This window comes from Amblyomma maculatum, chromosome 5 (assembly GCF_055883805.1).
Source record: "Amblyomma maculatum isolate TAMU_Amacu chromosome 5, ASM5588380v1, whole genome shotgun sequence".
Taxonomy (NCBI): Eukaryota; Metazoa; Arthropoda; class Arachnida; order Ixodida; family Ixodidae; genus Amblyomma; species Amblyomma maculatum.
The window spans coordinates 74,286,329-74,295,257 of NC_139348.1; the positions used below are offsets into that span (position 1 = coordinate 74,286,329).

Genomic DNA, 8,929 nt, shown 5'->3' on the forward strand with positions numbered 1-8,929 from the left:
GATGGTGCCGGGTTCGATTCCCGGATCAGGATGAATTTTTCTTTAACTACGAAGTTTCTGAGAAAGCTGTATAGCTTTCCTTTGTAGCCGTGTGGCTGCGCTTGGGTGGATGAAATGAGTAATTACTCCCTTACTACAAATCTACTCCACCTTGGGACATTCCCCTAAATATTTGACCAGCACCATTCCCACTTCGAATTATAGATCAATTCGCTCTCGCCCTACCATCTGATCTACTGACCGTCCTGGTTAGCTCAGTCGGTAGAGCGACTGCCCCGGAAAGGCGGTGGTGCCGGGTTCGATTCCCGGATTAGGACGAATTTTTCTTTAACTACGAAGTTTCTGAGAAAGCTGTATAGCTTTCCTTTGTAGCCGTATGGCTGCGCTTGGGTGGATGAAATGAGTAATTACTCCCTTACTACAAATCAACTCCACCTTGGGGGATTCTCCTGAATATTTGACCAACACCATTCCCGCTTCGAGTTATAGATCAATTCGCTCTCGCCCTACCATCTGATCTGCTGACCGTCCTGGTTAGCTCTGTCGGTAGAGCGACTGCCCCGGAAAGGCGGTGGTGCCGGGTTCGATTCCCGGATCGGGACGAATTTTTCTTTAACTACGAAGTTTCTGAGAAAGCTGTATAGGTTTCCTTTGTAGCCGTTTGGCTGCGCTTAGGTGGATGCAATGAGTAATTACTCCCTTATTTCTCTTTCACATTGTAGCCTTACTTTTTTTGTGCAAAGTTTATTGCCTCAGGGCATAAAAGGAATGTTATAATGGATGAAGGGTGTGCTCAAATAAATGAAAAAAGGTTGGCTGATACGATGAATTCGAGGAGTGAACGATGATGCCGTCCGATCGTCCAAACGGCATATGACTGCGGATTATGGGTGAAAGGTCAGCTGCCATCAGGTGCCGAATCCGCGTCGGCTTCAACGCTGGAAATTGCCACAGCAGGTGATGGATGTAAGCTTCTATAATTCTAGACTAGTATACGGGGCACCCAGGGTGTGGACATAAATACCTAAATTGTGCCACTTTCGAATTGCTGCTGGTGTTAGGGCGACCCCAGTTCTAATTTTCCGAAACGCCACCTCCTCTTTACGAGTTAAATCGCGGGGGAGGCTTACCGTCAGAGGTGGGCAACCTCATGAGGTTTTGACCTCATGAGATCGACCTCAACCTCACGGAGGTGAGGTGAGGCCGGCGACAGCTCGAAAGTTTTTGAGGGAAGTCACGAAATTGGACCTCAACCTCACGAGTGAGTTTGAGGTTGAGTTTGGTCGTCGTTGTGTGAGGTGGAAATTTTGAGGTCCAGGCTTCTTGCGGTTTCGGCGGCTTACTTCGAAGAGAGCCCCTTTTGACGCGGAGTTCGAGCGTAATGCCGTGGTGTCTAACCGGCTCATGGTGTTCAGTTATCCCCCGTTCGGACGACCGGATGCTGCAGCCCCTGCCCAGCTTTCGGTACTCCACCGTAATGTCCGCAGCCCGAGGACGCTTCCCTCTGGTCTTCTTGGAAGGATATATTTTTTGTTTACTTGACGAACTCCTCGTGTCCCCCGCCCGCCACCCTCGCTTCCTCTGACTTGTTTGTGCCGATGCTTGCGCCGGTTCAAACACCCAGAAGCGCGCAAAGCCCATAACTCACGCTGACCCACGGCACTTTTGCCGGATGCTGCAAACAAACAAGCAAATTAAAAAGCGAAGCAAATTGTCTTTGCGCAGACGGCGCGGAGCAGAACTGTTTGTCGTGTGCATGCCCGTTTCCAGGCGCTAACGTCACGTCTGCTGCCTTGCAATCGATAAAGGACCCCGCTGCACATTACACGGAAACTTAAGAGAAAATGTTGCAGCGAAATTGTTGAAGAACGTGATACTGACAGGTAAAAAAAAGAAAAACATGAACAAACCAGGAAAACCGCCACAGTATCGTGTCAGCATTTTATCGAGGTCCTCCCTTTGGAATTTTATGCCATCGTTCTATATTCCGGTCCTGTAAACTTATATTCTTATAATATCCCGAATTATCTTATCTCTATATTATATTATCTCTTTGGACTTGTGCTGCTTGTTGCTTCTAACAGATTCACAGGTGGCTCCGAACAACTGCAATTGGATGAAGGTGCTAGCGTTCCTTATATAACCAATATAGCGGTAAAACATTCAAGATGATGAAACGGACGACACAGCTTATAAGACGCAGCTGCTACACAGGAAAGAAGCCTGCGCCATGTTAACCAGTTGCCTAGCTTGAAGAACAAAAAAATATATGGGGCTTGTACATAATAAAGCCTATTGAAAAAATAGTTTTTGCACTGCTAAGGCCCTTTGTTTCTCTCTCAAATTCTAGTGAAAGCAAGCAATGAAGAGTAAGGGATTCTTACGTTCATAATATCAAGTCTTGAAATTTGTTATTTAGACGCAGAAAAAGAAATAGAGAAAAGCGTTCTCCTAGATGTTTTTATGAGCTAGAAATTATTGAGATGGTTTCCGGCTCGACATTTTGGTGTCTAAACGGATGAATTCGTGTGACGAACTGAGCGTATCTCTTTTTGTGCTGCCGTCTGCTCGCGACAGACAAATCAATCGGATGAACATTTTTGTGGTCAGATGTCGGATTGTTGGATTGCTAAAAGGTTTATTTGGGGCCTGCAGTAGAACGCGCGCTCACGCGCGCGATCCGGACGGGGTCTACGTCGTCCTCTGGGGACCGGCCGCGCGGCCTGGGTCCCCGCTCGCCGTTGCCGGCTCGCTGGTTCCCTGCTGGGCCAGCACCTTGATGACTTGCTGGATGGCCCAGAGTTGCTTCTCTTGATTGTAGCTCCCTGCGGCAGCTTCCAGTCGCGGCGGGATTCTCCCAGCCTTAGCTTCTTCCTGCTACTTGTTGCAATTCTACAGAATGTGTGCGAAGCCGCCGTCTTCGTTCGGCAGACTCTGCATTTGTCTGCAGAGTGCGTCTCGGGAAACATTCTGTGCATCAGCGACGGGCTGGGGAGTGAGCCCGTCTGTAGCTGTCTGAATAAAACTGCTTGCTCTCGACTGAGTCCCGAGCAAGGGGGTGGAAGAGTTCTGCGAGCTAGGCAGAACGCCTTGGTTATTTCGTTGTAGTCGGTCATTCGGTCCTTGGTGCTGAACCACAGTGGCCCGTCGACCGAGCCGCAGTCCGTTAGCGCGCGCGCCTCGGCGTGTGCCGTCTCGTTGTGGTTGGCGTTGCGGTCTGACGCCTCGCCCGGGTGCGCCGGGAACCACTTGAATCTCACTTGTTTGCTGCCATCGGTCGTTCTTGGTTGCCTGCAGTATGCGCACCGCTTCCTTCGCTGCCTTTCCTTTGGCTTAATTTCTCACCGCCTGCCTCGAGTCGCATAGCACTGTATGGTAGTCGCGGTCGACGATGGCCAGGGCGATGGCCACCTCCTCCGCTTGCTCTGACTTGGTGCATCTCGTGCTGACGGTCGTGCGAACGGTGCCGGTCGCGTTGACGACGACCGTCGTGAAGCCGTGTATCTTGGCCTACTCAGCCGCATCAACGTAGCGTGCGTGTGTGTCGGCCGCATACTGGTCTATCAGCGTCTTGGCTCTCGCTGCTCTCCTCCCTTTGTTATACACCGGGTGCATATTCTTCGGTACCGAGTCCACTCTGATATTGCGCCTGATCTCATCGGGGACGGGAAGCTGTGTCTGCTCCCTGCCTTGATATCCAATTCCCAGGTTGTCGAAGATTTTCCGGCCGGCCTTGGTTGTAGACAGTCTTTCGAGTTGTGGGGCGCGTTGGGCCTCCGCTATCTCCTCCAGCGTGTTGTGCACCCCCAGCTGCAGAAGGCGTTTGGTCCTCGTTGTTTCGAACAGTCCCAGTGCCGTCTTGTAGGCTCTGCGGATAAGTATATCTATCTTGTTTCTCTCGCTCTTCTACCACTTGTGGTAGGCCGCCACGCACGCTACGTGACATATGACTAATATGATGAACGAGTGGATCAGTCTGATCAAGCTCTCTTCCCTCATTCCAATTTTATTACGAAAGCGATACTGCTAGCACTTTTCTGCCGTCGGTGGGGGTCGTTCCTTCGCTCCGGCGCACCACGTGACAGTGTGACGTCACGACCAGAGGAAAGCAGGGGCCCCAACTCGTCTCTTCGGCCGTAGTCGTTCCTTCGCTCGGCGCGGCGGCTGCCACGTGACGGCCTCCTCGGCCTGCCATGTGAGGGCGCTCGCTAGGAGAGGATAAACGGGGCGCCGCAAGCGGCTGCGCTTAGTCATGTCTGAGAAGTTGTACAAGGCGTCTCTGGAGCGACGTGCTGCGCGCAAACGCCGGCGCCGTGCCGAGGAGACATGAAGAAAGGCAAGAGTGGTTGGCTAAACAACGCGCCTATGCCGCAGAATGGCGAGCCCAGCGGCGTTCTAAGAGTTCAGTGAGCGAGAGTAGTTTCGTGGACTCTGAATTCCGAAAAATCGTCTATGAGAAGTGCAGAGCGAGAGTACTGCCCGATGGGGTAGCAGCCTAGACTTGATGATGTATAGACGTTCAGACGACTATGTAATTACCAGTGTTCCGACCAAGAGCCACTACTTTACGGACCACCAAAGCGTGTTCATTGGACTAAACAAACAGTAGAAACCATGTTGTGTCCACAGTAAACCCTTTAGTTGCTCTAAAGGCGAAGCCATGCCAAACTACCAGCAGAGCCAGGGAGGTATTGCTTTTGCAATTACTCAGGCTTAACCAGCGCTAAGCCACAGGTAATTTTTTCTTGTTCGTAACTCGTTTGAGTAGTCTCGTGGCGTTCGCCGCTTTCGCAATGAGCCGGGTGACGGTCTCGCCGTTTCTTCCGTGCGTCTCGATCGTCATTCCTAACACTCTGTTCTTGTTGACTCTTCGGATCGCGTTTCTCTCTCTGGTCTTGACTTTGATTGCCTCGTACTCTCTCGGGCTTCTCTTGAGTTTGCGGTGCTTGACGGGCGGGTAGACGAGGAGCTCCGACTTGCTCGGCGAGCATCTGAGCCCCGTTCCGTCGAGTTGGTCTTCGATCGAATCAATGGCCGCCTGTAGGGTGGATTCGATGTCGGCATGGCTGCCCTCTTCCACCCAACGCGTTATGTTGTGCGCGTATATCGTATGTCGGACTTCCTTGATGTTCCTGAGCCTTTCGGCCACTCCTACCATCACAAGATTGAAAAGCACCGGCGAGATGACCGATCCCTCAAGTGTGCCTGTGCTTCCCAGCTTCTTCTCCTGTGCTTGGAGGTCCCCCGCTCTAAGCTGGGCCGTTCTGTCCGTGAGGAAGTCTTTGATGTAATTGTATGATCTCTCTCCCATGTTGAGTTTCGAGACTTTGGATAGGATCGCCGAGTGCTTCACCTTGTCGAAGGCGCTCCGCACGTCGAGTCCCAGTACTGCTTTGTTGTCGCTGTCGATGATGTCGTGTTTGAGTTGTATCATGGCGGCTTGGGTAAATAGATGCTGCCTGAAGCCAATGATCGTTTCCGGGTAGAGATCTTCTTTCCCGAGGTATTCTTGCCACCTGTTGAGCAGGACGTGCTCCAACACCTTGCCCACGCAAGAAGTGAGCGATATGGGTCGGAGGTTATCCGTGTTGGATGGCTCGCCCGGCTTGGGGATCAGGATGATCTTGGCCTTCTTCCAAGGCGTCGGCAGCGTTCCCGTTTTACAGCATTTGTTGTAATAGCTCGTGAGGCTTTCTATGGATTTGTCGTCGAGGTTCTTAAGCGCCTTGTTGGTGATGTGCTCCAGCCCGGCCGCTGACATGCTGTTGAGGTCCTGCAGTGCCGTGCGAACTTCTACGTCTATATCTCTGTCGAGATGTTCGTTGGGCAGCCACCCGTACGGTCCGTGGCCCTCCGTGGGCTTATTTGGCAACTATTTGTCGCTGATGCGTTTCGTCACCTTATCGGCGCCGTGTTTAGTGACTTCTCGATGGATCATTTTCCCCAGTCGGTCCCTTTGGTGTGACTTAGTCTTGGTTTCGTCGAGCAGATGCTTCAGCTCAGCAAGTTCCATGTTTTCCCGTTGTGCATCTGGCCGTCGGCAGCATTGCATATCTCGTTTCACTGTTGCGCACATAGAGTGCGACAGTGGTCCTCGATTGCTCTGTTGAGTTCTGCGACTTTCTTTCGTAGCCTACGATTAAGGCGTTGTTTTTTCCATCTGTTGAGAATGGACTGCTTGGCCTCGATAAGATGGGCCAGCCGGCTATCCATTCTTTTCGTTTCGAGGTCTGTTATCATGTCCTTGGTTGAGTTTCGAACATCTTGGTAGATCTTGTTGGTCCATGTGTCAATGTCGTCGATTTCGGTCTCTTCCGCCTCCTGATTTCTGTTATCTCTAAAAGGGGTCTAATCGATATACGTATGTTTCCTGACGTTGGTACTGCTCTGCTCCGGTATGACGATTTCTACGATCATGTGGTCGCTGCCGAGGTCAACCCCCGTGTTTCTTCACGTGATCGTGATCGGTTCGTTGTTCGTGATGAACGTGAAGTCGGGGCTGGTATCTCGGGACACAGAGTTGCCCATTCTCGTTGGGTAAGCCGGGTCGGTTATGAGGGTATAGTCGAGTTCCGCCAGGTCTTGGGATATGTTTCTGCCTTTCACATTGCTCTGGACTTAGCCCCACGCCGGATCCATCGTATTAAAGTGGACGCATGCGATCAGCGTGCTCAGGCCGGCCGTCGTGCCTGCCTTGTTAGAATGGCTTTGAACCTCTGCAGTCTCCGCGATGAGTTTCTGTAGATGTTAAAAAATTACGGACTATTACGTTACTTCCTAATGCGAAATTTGAGCGCAGCAAATAAGCTGTTTCACCTTTTCGATAGATTGAGGCAAAGAAATCAAGCAACACATGTATGCGCTATCACAGAATTTTTTTTTTATTTTTCACACGTATTCCTTTAACAAAGACTCCATTAACAGTTCTTGACAGTCATGAAGGAAGCTTTGTGGTCGGAGAAATAGACTGATATATGTTCGACTTGGCGGCTCTGGCAGCTCGTTTAGCAGCAGCAGCAGCAGCAGACGGAGGACTTCCACCGGCCGTTTCGCTCATGGCTCAGAAAGAAATGGCAGATAATTTCGCAGTGGCGAACGGCAGCGGCAATTTCGGCTCGGGCGGTGCACATATACAGATCCGCCGCCACCGATCTGGCTCTCTGATTGCCACCGCACAGGGGTTGCATTGGAGGAGGAGCGAACAAAGGAATTAAGTTCGAGCCGGCGCTTTGACAACCGGAGACTCGCAGGAAGAGGGGGGAGGGGGGCGGCGTGTACACCCAGCGGCAAACGAAGGTTGCAGAAGCGCGCGCAGCAAGCGGAAAACGCGATAAAGGGAGGAGGGAAGAGATAGCAGCGACTGACTGATGCTGCTGACGCCGATAGTGAGTCAACCCCAGCTGCGGAGTTGGTTTCAGGGACAACGCCGCCGATGCCGACGCAAACAATATGATACCCTCGCTTCCGCAGCGCCAAGAACCAGGTCTAGCCGTGGGAAGGTGGTCACGTATTCGTCGACGTCCCGGGGCCTACGTGAAATAACCGGCGCGTCGGCAACTGAAGAGCACCCTATCCGCCACACAGGAACAGGGGGGGGGGACCCTCCCCTCCTCTTTCTGCATGGCGGCGACGGTGTTCTATGCAGTCACGTTATCTTGTCTCTCTAGCGGCGTCAGCGGCATACAGCGGTATCAGTCGGTCGCTGCTAGCGCTGGGGGGATGAAAGGGGGGCGGAGCTGGTTACGAGGCCGACGACGACGCCGACGCGAAACCCAGGAACGGACGCCAAAGAGCTGCGCTCTAAAATGAAGATGCTGTTTTTTCTTAGCTTGGTCGATAGGAGTTTGGTGAGCGTGTGTTCAAACCTGACGTTGCTTAGCCGGTGTTGGACGAAGGTGAGTCCCTTCCTGACCAGGGTGCACAGGCCTCTGCCGTCGGGCGGGAGCACGTCGAGCTTGCGAGCCGCATGCTCGATGTGCTGCTGGTCGACTGCCCTTTTCTTGACGAAGCCGCGGCAGTTTCTCTGCCACACAGTTATGCGTGTGGAGTTGGAGGCCATCATTGTCCTATACCGAATTCTCCGAGTTGCTGCGCTTGGTTGACTATATTAATTTCAGACATTCGATTTTTCTAAAAGTAATTTAGATATGCACGAATGAAACCAATTACATGCTAGCACTGAGGAAGGCAGTACTAAGTCGATGTCTCAAACCTTCTATACGCTCTGGGAAGCGCGGTTCTCTTGTTTTTAGTGTGCGACATTTGCTATTACTTTCGTACAATGGCATTTCTTTATATATTTTTCTTGTATGTCATTTAAGTTCGTACACTGCCGAACAGAGAACAGGCTTCTCCCTCACATTTGGCTCTTTGGCATCTTTTCAGAGGCCCATAGCACAACCCTCTTTTCCGCTTGCCGGCGCGGTCATCTAGTTTTTCTCTCTTTTATTTTTCAAGCATTGGAAAGCGCGATGTAGACTCTGAAAGCGAAGCTGACACACATACGCCATTGCCTTTGGTGTGTACTGGTGACTAAAGTGTCTAGTACACTATATTGGTGACAGTTCGGCATTCACCGCATGAGCAAAACGAGATGCCTGCAGACGGACAGCGAAGGGAGCAGCGCGTGCACAGCAGGGAGCGCGCTCCCTCCGGGCTGCTTGCTCGCCTCCTTTCTGTTATTTTTGTCTTTATTTTAAGTTTATGAGCTGTAACCACGGTGTAAGAATAATATACTAAGGTGTTGACACTCTCCTCTCGCCGCGCGCAAAAGCGCGGCCCGCTCGCAGTCAGAAAATGTTCGGGGCGTGGCCAGGCGTGGCCATGGCAACCGGTCGGAGGGCGCTGCAAAACGCGGGCCCACGCTAGCCCGGCGTGGCGCGGCGGCGCGGCACTTCGCACGTGGTTTCGCATATTTCAGTGTGCGGCT

At 52.0% G+C, this 8,929-nt stretch overlaps 1 pseudogene; it reads right to left on the minus strand.

Annotated features, from left to right (window-relative positions):
• Window positions 1–2,691: 2,691 nt before the first annotated feature.
• Window positions 2,692–8,059, minus strand: LOC146188514 (uncharacterized; annotated as a pseudogene).
• Between the last annotated feature and the right edge of the window lie 870 nt (window positions 8,060–8,929).